This window comes from Pelecanus crispus, chromosome 13, assembly GCF_030463565.1.
Source record: "Pelecanus crispus isolate bPelCri1 chromosome 13, bPelCri1.pri, whole genome shotgun sequence".
Taxonomy (NCBI): Eukaryota; Metazoa; Chordata; class Aves; order Pelecaniformes; family Pelecanidae; genus Pelecanus; species Pelecanus crispus.
In genome coordinates, this window is record NC_134655.1 from 5,197,121 (window position 1) to 5,210,385 (window position 13,265).

Consider the following 13,265-nt stretch of genomic DNA (forward strand, 5'->3'; position numbering starts at 1 on the left):
TTCCGCTGTCACAACTAAAAATTACGACCGCGGAGCGCGTAACACTGCTGATGTCCTTGGAGTTAGTGCCTCTCTCCAGGATGGGAAACTCCTGGCTTTTCAAGGACAAGGACAGCTTGTGTTCATTTTTAAGAAGTTACAAGCAACTTTGACTCAGATTTAAAGTGGACGCAGCGATTCTTCGCTGGGTTTTTCGAGTCCGTAGTGTCTGCAGAGTCTCACGCGCCCCAGCCTGGGCAGGGCAGAGGCGGCGGGGCCTGCCCCTGCACCGTGTGGTTAGCGGTATCGGGCCTGGCTGAGAGTTTCACGTTTTCACAGAATTTTTCACAGCTGTGCTGGGCAGGCTGACAACAGCTTGCAGTGTCGCTGCTGCAATCTGACTGGAAACCATGCTTGGTTTTTTTCAAGATTTGAAGCAAAAAATGTTGTGGCAATATGTATTTATTGTATTTAATATAATATGTACTATCAATGGCATATAATGTATAAATATATGGCCTACGTACATTTACGTAACCGTATAAATAAATCCGTATAAACTCATAGCATCCCTGTTTCTAGTGCTTTACATTATCACTGGTCTTAAAAGAATCTTACCATAAATGAAAACTGTCATGAATAAACTATAAACAATTTATTTCAAATGTGCTCTGACTTCTCTAGATAGGTTTTTGTTTGAGTGTGAGTGACTTTTGTGCAGCCTTGCAATATTATTTAATTCCCAACCCTATATTCTACTACCACCTTCATTCAGCTCCATATATCCTTTATCCACAGTGACATTTTAACAACTTCACATGTTTAATAGCAGGTTTGTGAACAAGGCTTTGTAACACTTCTCCTTGGAGAGATGCATCCAGCCATGGAACATATTTAGGGAAGGAAAGTCACACTTCCCTTCCACATGTGACTTGACTGTGTCACTCTGACACATTTGATAGCCTTAAACCTGAAGGCTTTAGAACACTACTCTGCCAAAACAAAACGAATTGTGATATACTTCACGTGGTATCCCCGCAGTGTCATAACCATACCCATTTTTTACTGGATCATTCTACAGGCAGATGGGTTCCCCTGTCAGGTTCCTTGTGCAGCTGCGTAACCACTTGCAACGAGGCAGCAGGGGAGCTGGGGAGCGGGCCGGACAGGGTGGCGAGGAACCTGGGCTGCCAAACGGATCTAAACACTCAACAACAAACCACAGCCTCAACGAGAGCTCCGGCTCCATCACGGCTTGCGCTGAGTGATAATGCTGCTTAACTCACCAGCAGTCCCCATCTCTTAAGCCACTTGTCCCTGCCCTTCTGCCATCTCCTCCATTACACAGACACAGTATATTTGTGTGGCTGAATGGATGAGATGAATCGAACGAGAAAACGGACTGTTTGGAAAAGAGTGAGTCGAAAAAAGAGATTATTTTCCAGCTGGATCAGGACTAGTTTCCTGATCTGATAAATGCTGTGGCCTACTACACACTCATACCTGACCTACGGAGGGGGTGATGCAGGGGCAGTAATAAGAAATCAGCAGTTGCTTAAATTGCCTCTTCTGCCCAAAAAACGCCTGCTGAGTGGTAGCCATGGTGACAGGGAGGGGTACATTGATTCTGTTCCCTGCTGATGTGTCGCTCCTCTGTCAGACGGCTCCTGTCCTCACTGCTGGAACGGCTCAGTTGCTTGTGAAGCACCTGCCGAACTACTTGCACGTTGCAGCTCAGCATATTCAGAATAAATAAAATCTGTGCCAGTTTACTTATGGTGCCAGTAGCCTCAGGGGAAATACAGGAAGCCAGAAATCGTAATTAAGCAGAGCATGTGGGGGTTAACATGTTTGTTATGAAAGCTGCTGTGCCTTCTTGCTATTTGTGCTCCAAACATTAAAAGAACAAATGAAGTTATTTTCTTACCCTAATGATTTTCATTGTGCTGATAACATGTCACTCACGTACGTGTTTGACAATAGCAGGCTTAAAAATGAATGGTATCTAGCCCTGATGGAAGACGCAGGATTTCACTTTTGTCCCGCCCCGTGCACAAATTTTTCAGCCACTTTTAAATTATAAAATTCTTTACTTAAATCCTTCATCATGATGGTGAATAACAGGGTCTTTGTTTTAAAAATCTTACAGTTGAAGACATATGTAGAGAGTGAGCTGAGGCTGGAAACAGAATGCAAAGTGAAGGGAAAGAAGAGCAAAGAAAAATTGATTTTGGCTGAACATTTCTGTGAAACCCTTGGGGTATTCTATTTTAGCTCCAGCTTTTGCATTTATCTATTAGCATTTAGTTTCGGTCTTCAAGTATGTTTTGAATATATATATGCTGAAATCCCTGGCAAAACGCAATTAAAAAAGTTCAAAAATAAAAATTATTTTCCTAATATTATTGCAATGCCAAAAGGTTTGGAAGTGTAGAATTACATATGTTTGCTTAGGTTTATTTGTCTTGCCTTTTAAGCTTTTTTTTCATACATATTGCCTAGTTACCTTGAAAGAGATGAGGTTTTGCTTGGGAACAGTAACATCAGCCAGTGGGGCCTGCCTCTCCAAATCTGCTGCAGGCAGAGCTACAGGAATGTTCTCAAAAATCACTGACCACTGAAAAAAACCAAACCAAAATGACTTGCAGTTAGGATAAAATTCTCTTTCTTTCTGTATAAGATCAGAGACAGGCAGAGCAAATCTTCAAAGTCTGATAAAGAATTTTTTTCTTGATGTGGCACTTCCTAGAATAAAGTCATAAGCTGAGAAGCCTTCATGGATATGAACTGTAGATACAATTACAGAGAAAGTAAAAATAAATAAAATGTAAAACATAAAACTGAAACCCCAGAAAGTAAAATCATTCTCTGTTCTACACAAATTGTACAGGTCACTCATGTTCTGCTATGTCTCAATCAAATTTCAAGAATCTGTCTTTAGTTGGATCATGTCAGAGTGTTTATCCTCACCAGACTAACCTCCTACGTGCCACTAGCAAAGATCCGAGTAAGCATGATCAGTTTGACCCTGAATGTGTGTGCAGTCCACATCAGCCAGGTACCTAAGAGGAATTCTCTGCTTGTACTGGTCTACTCCTCTCCTTTCCTAACCTAGGCTACTGATGTTTCAGAGGAAAACAACACTTGACTACTAATAAAACAGAAGAGAACAAATTAGCTAATTGCATTTGATGGGAAATTCCTTCATGACCCTACAGGCAACCGATTTAAAGAAGTGTGCTATTTAAGCTTGCCCATTTCCATGTTGCAGAGCAACTGGTGGTGTTATTATTAATATTGAGAGCAGTGAAAGTCCTTGCTCCCCTGTGGACAGAAGAATAATCAGGATGGAGAGGATGGGAAGAATCAGGAGGATTTATTTCATTCACAAATTTATAGGTATCAAAGCAGGAGGAGACACCAGAGTTATCTAGACTGACATTCCCACAAGCATATATTTTTCCCAGAATCTAGCCCCACATTTAATTTACAAAACCCTGCAGGGGTTGTGAAGGTTGAGGTGCATGCAAGAGACAGCCATAGCCCTGGAAGAACAGCCCTTTTCTCTCATCTAGTGACTGATCCCTGTTTACATATGGAGCTCGCACCACACTTACTCAGCAAAATGCTAACATGCCTCTGCAGCATTCCCACAGCAAGCAGAAAAGCCCAGTATCACAAAAAGACATGACACAGTATATATGTTCCAGCTGTTCCTGACAGTTACCACTCTGCTCCCCCCTGCAGACAAATATTTCACTCTCTTTCCATTCACAAGGACAAATTCAGCAAAGTCACAGGGGATAATTCAACCCGTTCTCTTCCTTTCAGTAGCCTGTCCTCACCATACAAATCAGGTCTAACAGAGGAAAGCATACAGATCATCAGAGCAACATCATTTATTGTTGTTTAAACAATGAACTACAAAAATTGGAGCCTGATGACTGGCGCAGAACGACGCCGAACCTGTCTGCACTACACTGATGAATATATTCTGCCTGAACCGTGCTGCGTACTCGGTCACCCACAAGCTCTCAGTGGCAGCGGGACCCAACGGTCAGATACCTGCTTCTGAAGCAGGAGCCATTGTGAACATAAAAAAAGAAAACAGACAGTTGAACGTTGCTGTGGTTTTGCTCCAGGAAGTATATGAACTATGTAAGCTGCATGTGGGTATGGCCTTTATTGTTATGGACAGGGCAGAATCTAATTTTACCAAAAGCTCTCATGACACATAGGGAAAAGTCTGTCAATTTGTTTCAGAAAACAGACCAACGCCCTCTGGCACTAGTCTCCTCTGGGGAACAGCAGCAGACATCCAGCATCTCCTGGGAAAGTCTCCATTCAGGAAAGTAACTGGTGGAAGAGCTGGCGTTCTGCTGAATAGTGTACTTATTTGCAAATGTACAACTGCCTTTTTCTAAAGGGGGGATGGTAACAAACAGAGCCCCACCTTGGCACAAACCTCTGGTCTGGCACTTTTGCCAGAAGATAGGTTTCCCTCTTCTCTGTCATCCACGGAAGGACACAATAAAAACTGTGCTTTTGCTACTTTTCAGCTTCTGTTTGCGGACTAGTAAACAATTTTATGATGTCCACATAGCTGGTCAAGCAAGTCATGGCTGTTACTCTCTACATATGCATGGGTACCAACCCTTTTCTGAGGATTTCCTTGTGGGGTAATTTTATCAATGGCCCCTCAAGGTCAGCAAATAATACTTGTGGCTGAGAGAAGAGATACAGAAGTAGAGAAGATGGCTTTCTTTCAGAGCCAAAATTTCTTTTCTAATTGTCTTAATTACTTTTAGAAGCTAAGAAAAATCTGCTTCCTTTTTCATGTATAACATGATGAATACTACTCAGCCCACGTGTGAGAGGGTCTACTGATTAACTTTATATGGCAATTTGGAGGAATTTACCTGAGCACAGCTGATGGATTCTGGTGATATGACACTGTCAAATCTGTAACAGCCAGAAATCCAAAATAATCTATTTGACATCAAGATTATGACATGCCTCTTCCAGATCAGAAATAGCAAATTATTATTAAATTTTAATTTTAATCTCCTGAAAGCGAGGATGTGCTGAAACCAGTTTACTCCAAACTATCCAGAGCAGCTTGAAGTTTGGATGTGAAGCTTAAAGAAAGGTCTCAGGAAGGCCTGCAGAAACAAATGGAAAAAGAGGTCTGTAGTTTTATGTTTAAGTGAAAAAAATCTACCTAGCTATTTTCAGACTCACAAATGTGGAAGGCTTGTCATGAAGTGCAGGATGAGTCTCGGCTTCCCTAAAATATTCTTACTGAGACCAGAGAACACTCCAGAGTGATGAGAAAATGAATACAGGAAAATTAACACGGGACACCGCCTGCCTCTGTTCTCTATGTTGCCCAAAAATGCATTACTGAGAGTTATAGGAGCCCTACCTCTTACACTGTGATTTGTGAGAAATTTTCATGCAGATGGCAAAACAGTGGGTGAAAGAGATACCTTCCCCTTCTAGGTAATTGAAGGAAAAATGAAATGCTACCTTATTTAATTACGATTGAGTAGAGGGTATTACAGCAAACAGACCAGATTACTGAACTACATGTGTAAAAGGCTGCCCTGTGTGAAGAATGTAAATGCAGGAAAGGAAGAATTGTTTTGATGGCAGCTGTGTATTTGAGACTGTTACAAAAAAGGAAGAATCATTACAGGATGAGGAAGAAAGAAGGCCCAGGCAGTTAGGGTAGCAAAATAGCAAAAAAATGGGGGAGTGAGGGGGAAAGGCAGAAACAGATTCTATGTGGACTAGGATAAACTAAAACCAGCTACTGTAGTTTAACAGATCCTTCAGCAGAAATGGATAGTACTCTGGAAAATATAACAGGTTCAGTCTAGTTCTCCACAGTGAGTGGATGTTGGCAAGTAAAAATGGATAGAAAGGACAGGATTAAAAGTATTTTCACAGCAGGATAAAGCCTGTGGCAACTGAAGTGATGGCTTTTGGCTTATGCAATGCATCTGCCATGCTTGCAAGGCTAATGGAGGCAGTACTTTACAGCATCCTTCTGTGCATTTCCTGTATTTAAAGGAAATCCTGGTACACGCTAAAACCTTTGAACAAGAACTGTTACATTTACAAATAGTCTGTGATCAGCTTAAGGATAACAGTGTGAAATCAAACCCACAGAAACAGGCTTTTGCCTAAGAAAGAGATAATTTATTTTGGGCAGAGAATTTGTGAAGAATTTCAACCATCATTAAAGAGAGTTAGAGGCTATACTGCACTGGCTTGCCTGCTGGATACTTGCAAATATTCAAAATTTTGTAAGATTCTGTCCCTGTTACGGGCAAGTTATTTACAGGTTTTGAATATTGCAAAACCACTGCATAGGTTAGGGGAGAAAAGGATGCCATTGCAGTGAGCCGCAAAGTATGCTTCAGATTTATTGCAGTTGGAAAAACCTCTTTTGAAAGCTCTTGCTTTATTCTGAAATCACTTTTAAAATGCCTTTCACTTTCAACAAAACTAGTCTCTTCTAGTCAGGGGCTCTCTTGACACAACACTCCAGGTTTTGGCAAAGTCATAGCTTATTACATCAGGAATTATTGTACGACCGCCAAAGGAATCACTGATCATTGTTAAATCTGTGTGACTTCATTGTAGGTGGGCAAAATCTGGAGTTCACAACAGAATGCACAATTGTAACGTTGTTTATTAACGTCTGGTTTATGGTAGCTTAAACTGATACAAATTAGTGTGGCTGCAATCCCACCCTCCATCTTGCCATGTATCTGTTCCGCTGCTGTATTGGCACTGGCCCTTGTGTGTGTGGGCAGTTGAGTTGTTTTGCTGTGCTGATCTGAGAAAAAACTAGTAACTCTCTTTTGTTGGGCTCAATTTATGCTTTTTAGAACCTTGAGCTAACCCACCGCTCACCTGCACAAATGCCAGTAACAGTGCAAGGGGTCAGGAACACAGAAACATGGTGTGGGTGGAAGGGGCTGCTATGGTTAATCTCAAAGTTGCAAAGGACTAAAGGTATCCATAGAGGCAATTAGGGTATCTTTGCAGTAAGTTCCTGATGAGGCTCAGTAAATTAACACACTCTAATGTGATCACATAAACCTGGCTCATCACATCCATGAAGAGATGACAGTGTTCTCACTTTCATAATTTACCAAACTGTGAGAGTTCCTGGCTCTCCCACTGAGAAAATGAACACACAGCCAAAAAAAGTGGATATGAAGTGAAAAAAGGTTTAGCAAAAAAACTGCGTGGTTGGGAAATACAGAAATATTAGAAGCCTTTGCAGTATCACAGTAAAGCTTTGGTTGCTAAAACCTGGAATTAAAAATGCAGTATTGCATACAAGATGGGAAAACCCAAAGAGTATTTGTACAGCTAGCAGCTCTTTGAACCAGATACGAAGGATACATTAGCTATTGTGTTATAGTTGTTAATGCTGAATGAGGTCTTGTATTTGCAAACCCTATTGGCAACTCCAGAGACTGTCTGTTGGGTAAAATGAAAACTCGATACAGAAAACTGATGCATGAATATGAAGCCTACACAAACAAACAAACGAAAAAACCCCCTTTCTGTAAGAATACTTAATGTCAAGCCTATTAGAGTACATTGCTTGGATGTGCTTGTGCCTGTAACCGAGGCAGAATCAGGCAATCAGCTGTTGTTTGCAGCCACGAACTACATCATGCAGGGGCTGGACTGCTCTTATCTCTCAGCTGCCACAAAGTTCTGCAGCAATGGACATCATCGGAAATGACATCTTCAGCAAAACCTGGGTTACAAATGAGTGATGCATAAACCAAGAGCTCATTTTAGAAGTAGTTTCTATATTGTGAGCTCTAGAGGAGGCGGCCTAGGTTTCTTTCTAATCCTATGAGGAAGGAAAAAATCTGGGAAAAAAAGAAGTGGATAAACTTTGGAAGGGAACCTATGAAATAAGGATCTGAATGAAACAGGGCTGCATAGGTTAAGTGCAAGAACACATAGAATTGTGCCGCTGGACATAACCACAGTTACTTGTAAGGGCGTAACCACTGATGTATGAATGGAGGTGGCATTTCTGAAATCTCAGCAACAGAAGATGTAATAATGGAAACTGGCAGAGATGGTTTCTCTCCAGCCAGGCAGGAGACTTCGCAGAAACAGCAGTCATTTCTTCACTGAAAGAAGTACTTCCTAGGAGATTTGGAAAACAGCTTCTCTGTACAATGTTCTCCTTTAGCTTAGGCCAAATGAGGGAGCAGGTAAGTGGTTAAGACAACTTAAACAATAGGAGGCACGTATTAAAACACAGGCCATAAGTAAAACTGCGCAAGAGATGGGTGGCGGAAGGTTTTCACCTTGTGAGTTGACTTGAGAACCAAGAGACAGAGATAGTGGGGGGAGATGGAGTTTGATTATGTGCCAGGGTGTGAACTTAGTCTGGGTTTACTCACATCCCAGCAGCAATCTGTTGCTGGAAGGCAGGCCTCGCTCTCCTTCCTGCCCCTAGCTATGAACTCCTCCCACCACTTTCCTTGTATCACTTCTGGCATTTTTATGACCATATAGCAAGTCTGTTCAGAGCATTAAAGCAGTAGCAAAATTATAAAAGACAGGAAATAGTTTTCTGCTGGGTCAGCCTTGCCGATGTTGCTCACCTTATGTTGAGATGAATGCGCTGCTTGCACAGGGCAGTACAGAGCAAAACCCTGAGAAGGGTAGTGAGACCACCATTTTCAGACTGCGGTTAGATTGGCTGTGTTGTAAACTACATTTTGGAAGAGATGTAAGAGGCAGAAATGTCGTGAAACAAGACAAAGAAAATACAAGGAAACCCCTGACACATTCATAGGAGCCTGCATGAACACCAGAAAAAGCCTAGGGAGAGCTGCTGGAGAGCAGTACTGTCTGGAAGATGCTTGAAATACAGACAAGGAAAATATTGCCTATTTTCTGCTGCGTTAACAGACGTATGATTTTGCTAGCAGCTTGAGTGTACTAATAGGCCTTAATCCTGGCCAGCCTCACCTGGGGCCTTTACTCACACTCCCTGCCCATAGGCCCAGGAGCCCCATTTGGGCTCAGCCCTGGACCTTCAGTCCCTGCCTGAGCTGTGCTGTAGGAGGACTGGTCTTCAGCTCAGCTTGATGTTGGACCTGCCTGCGGGTCACTAGACTGTGCCTGATCCTGGTTGCCCTCACCAGACGTGGTTCTGACCTGTGGATTGGCTTGGCCTTGGATCTGCTTTGTTACCACAAACTCACGTGATGATCTGGACTGTCAGTGGAGCCTGGCTACTGTTTCTAGACCTGCCCTTCTTGCTCAGGTGCTGTGGGGCTGGACACTAGCTGGTGAGGCCCCTGCCCTCTTGGCCATGCTACTGTGCTTGGCTCCGCATCCTTCAAGGGGCAGCCAGCCTTTGCTGTGGCCTGGGACTTAGCTCAGACAGGCCCTGAAGGCCCAGGTCTGAGCTTAACAGGGGCTCCTGGCCCCCATGGGCAGGGAGGGTGGCCAGGCTCTGTTAGTGCCCCTGGGCCCCGAACACTTGGTTCCTCAGCCCTGTCACCAATGTCCTTTTAACCAAGGCACCCGTGAAACTCCGAACCAGTTAACAACTGAGATGAAAAGAGAAGTATTTAATATAAGCAATATTTAAATAGCAACACTTGATATAAGCATTTTACGCAAGATAGTAATTACTAGGTACTACCCACCCAAGGCCCTTCTTAACAAGACACTTCTGCCGTGCTGGAGGGAAGGTACTGAATGTACATGATACAGTTCTAGAAGTCATTAAACAACAGAAGGTAAAAGACGGTTTACAAATCTAACTTTTTTTTTTTTCCTGTTCTTGATCAAATCGGTTTTAAGACTGAGCAGCATTTATACTAAGTAGCACATAGGCTGCCGGATCACCTTGAAGGCAGGACTGCCGCAGCCGGCCGCAGGCGAGCGCAGGTCGGTGTTGCCACCCAGTGGCATCTGACAGCGGTGCTGCCTTGGATTGTAAATGGGATTCTCAAGTCAGGGAAGACAAAAATCACGACCGGTTTTTAAGACAGCTTTTATTATTTAAGCTGTTCTTATCCACAGAATCAAGTTTTTATTGCTAACAGCAGATAACTATCCACACAATGCATTCACATGGTTACTAACACACACTAAGTTACTTGGTTTGTGCAACAGTTGGGAGGCCAACCCCACCCGCTTACTAAGGTGCTCTGAAAGTCTTTGAAGGGCTCCTCTTTTTTCAGCAGGTGTATACATAGCCCTGCCGGCTTCATTTGTATTTAGCAGCCAAAGCCACCGCTTTTTGGTTGTGGTGTGAGTTACACAACCTGTTGATGCTTGTGTGTGCTGGTGGCTTTGTATGGATTTGGCAGACTCTTGGTGTACTGAGTTTGTCTGTTCTTGCAAATTCAACAGGCCTACTGGTCTCTAAAGCTTATCAGTTCTCAGGGGATTTTCACACGCTCTCTCTCAGCAGGTACCTTTTTTTTTCTTCAGCCTGCTTTTTGGTAACATTTCTCCATCCATACCCAGAGGTAGGTACTTAACACAACTCATCCACACAAACTCACACAAAAGGGGCTTTTGTAACAACTTGGCCTATAAAGCAATTCCACACATTACTAAAATATATTGTAAAAAGCTACCCAACCCAAATATATCTGCGTTACAGAAATTAAGACCACTGCAGTTAGTCCCCTGTTTGGAAAAGGCTGAGCAGCCACAGTTCAAAATTTCAAAAATCTTATGGTCTTACCTGGATAGTATATGTAAATGCCCCTGGATCCGTATCTCATCAACTCTTTACATATTTCAGCAGTGTCTGAAACATAAAAGTAGGTAACAGTAAGCCTAAGTATATGCAATTTCTCTTTTTGTGTCTGACAAGAAAACATAATTCTCATCATACAACATGTCAGTGCCACCTTTCTGAGTTGGACAGAGGAGGTCATCTTAATTGCTGTGAAACCTTAGTGTGTAGGGGACCACACACTCAGCCCTGGTGATTGTGTCTGGCAGATTGTAAAATAAGGAGTAACAGAACTGGGAAAACAAAGAGCTAATACCCAAATCTACAACTTCAACATGACAATTAGCACTCTGCCTCCCAACCACAGGAAAAAAAAAATAAAACAAAACACAATTGGAGAAATTCTGTGGAATTTTTCAAATGTATTAGAAAAGAGATGAGTAAAAATAAAGTATATAAAGTACAGAAAAAGCACTTCACTACTTTTTCTTTATAATTAATTAGATTATCACATGACAATACTGTTGTATGACTACGTGCTTTTTTTTCAGCCAATGGCCTGTGGATCCACAGGAGTACACAACATAGTCTAACAGAAGCAACTAAGAACATCTATGCAAAGTGCCAAAGGCAAATGTTAAGCATACAAGCAAAAAATATCCAAAGGGGATCTTTCATGAAAGCAGCAGCTTGATTGTTTTGTACAGCATGTAATGTTCCTGTGAATTTCAAGTAAAAAGCAAGCTGTGACAAACACTTGAGAGTGTTTTGCATAAACAGAAGCTACAAGCACTTGAAACTGGAGTAGGAACGTCAAATATTAAAAATGGTTAGTGAGCTATTTTCCGTAAAGGCTAAGTACAAAGACATCATAGACTGGAATTTTCCCACCTTAGAGACTTTTTGCATAGCTAACGGTAAACTTCATTTTCTAGATAGCCCTGCTTGGAAAATCTATTTGGAGTCCTCTTTCAAAACCAGTCATGTCACTCTTCTCAATCGTGCTATAAAAAATGTACTTCCCAAAGCTTTTAAAAATAAATCACATGGAATGGCTACTGCAGATGCTGTGGGCCTTGCTTTGTTGCAAACTATGCAACAGACATGGAAGGCAATAGGGTGCTAAATAATTCGGAACAGCGCTGTTACTGTTTTGCAGCTGTTTCACAACATGGAAAAGGGGAGTTTAGAGCTTAAATCTTCTATGTTGGACCATAATTTAGAAACTGAATTTCAGAGTAATCAGGCAGTCATGGAAACAGTTCAGACATGGTTAGTCTTCACAAAATGGCACCTTATTAGAGTCAATGTATAGATGGAAAAGAGGTCTTAGAGGTCTTTCTAAGTGCAGCGTATGTGAGCTGCAATAACCCATTTGCTCAGCTTAGTTGTTGAGTTATGCAAAAAGATCTTGGTAACAGCTACTGAGCTTTTTACTGGAATGAAAAAGCTTTTATTGCTCATTCTGCCTACAAGGCTAGCATTTCATCCATTTATCTGGACAAAATGCTCACAATATTGCCTTTCTAAGTAATCACCAGGTAAAATGGCTGATTTGGAGCTCTCAAATTTTTAAGTCTGCTGTCTCAAGGATTGTTTTAGAATCCTTTAGCACTACGAACAAAGTTAGAGCTCAGCAGCTGAGAAACTGAATGTCTTGCATGGACAGCCAGAAATGTGTGCATTGACAGTAACTAAATTGAGTGGCTTCATTAGTGCAATTTTCAATATGCAATACACAACACTGCTGAATTTGAAATGGCTTAAGAAAAACAATTTTTTTCCCATAAGCTACTCTTCCTTTGGGAGCTCCACTGGTACCTCTTAGCCCTGCAGACGTTAAGACATGATTTTCTCTCTCAAGTACAGCCTGGGCTATTTAGGAAAACACACTTGCTATTTGCAACAGGGTTTGGAACTGAGGAAAATGAACTGCAAGTACAAAGTTTTCTGCCCCCTACCATTCTGTTTTACCGCCTGGCTCCTGCAGCACCTTATCCTTCTGTCAGCTCTCCCTGTCAGCAGCCGTGCTTCCTTCTTCCACAACAGCTTTACAGTCCACATGCTCTACATGCCTGTGCCGGGGCCACAGGGACTCCTGTCTGGGAAGACACGGGAAGGAGAGCGCATCCTGCCCCTTGCAGATGAGGTTCTGGAGAGCTTCGGCTGCTCTCTGGAGATTACAAAGGCGGCGGGTGGGACACGGAAAGGACCTCAGCAATGGTGGCACCAGTTCACAGGCCCCTCCAAGCCAGTGTTGCCTCTGCAACGCAGCGCATGCCAGGGCGGCCCTGAGACAATGCAGAACATCGCAACACTGTCCTTGGGCATGTCTACAGCTACCGCTTAGATATGCAGCGGCCCTGACCGCTTTCTCTTCTGTGAGCTGTGGTGTCACTTGAGGGGACGGGAGGCAGCGAGGCCTCTGCGGGCGGCCCCTTGTGAAGCAGCCGGTGGGGAACGGCCCGGCGTTGGGCCCGGGAGCCTCCCCAGAGGCCCCGCTGCTCCACCACAGGAGGCCCAGCCGGGC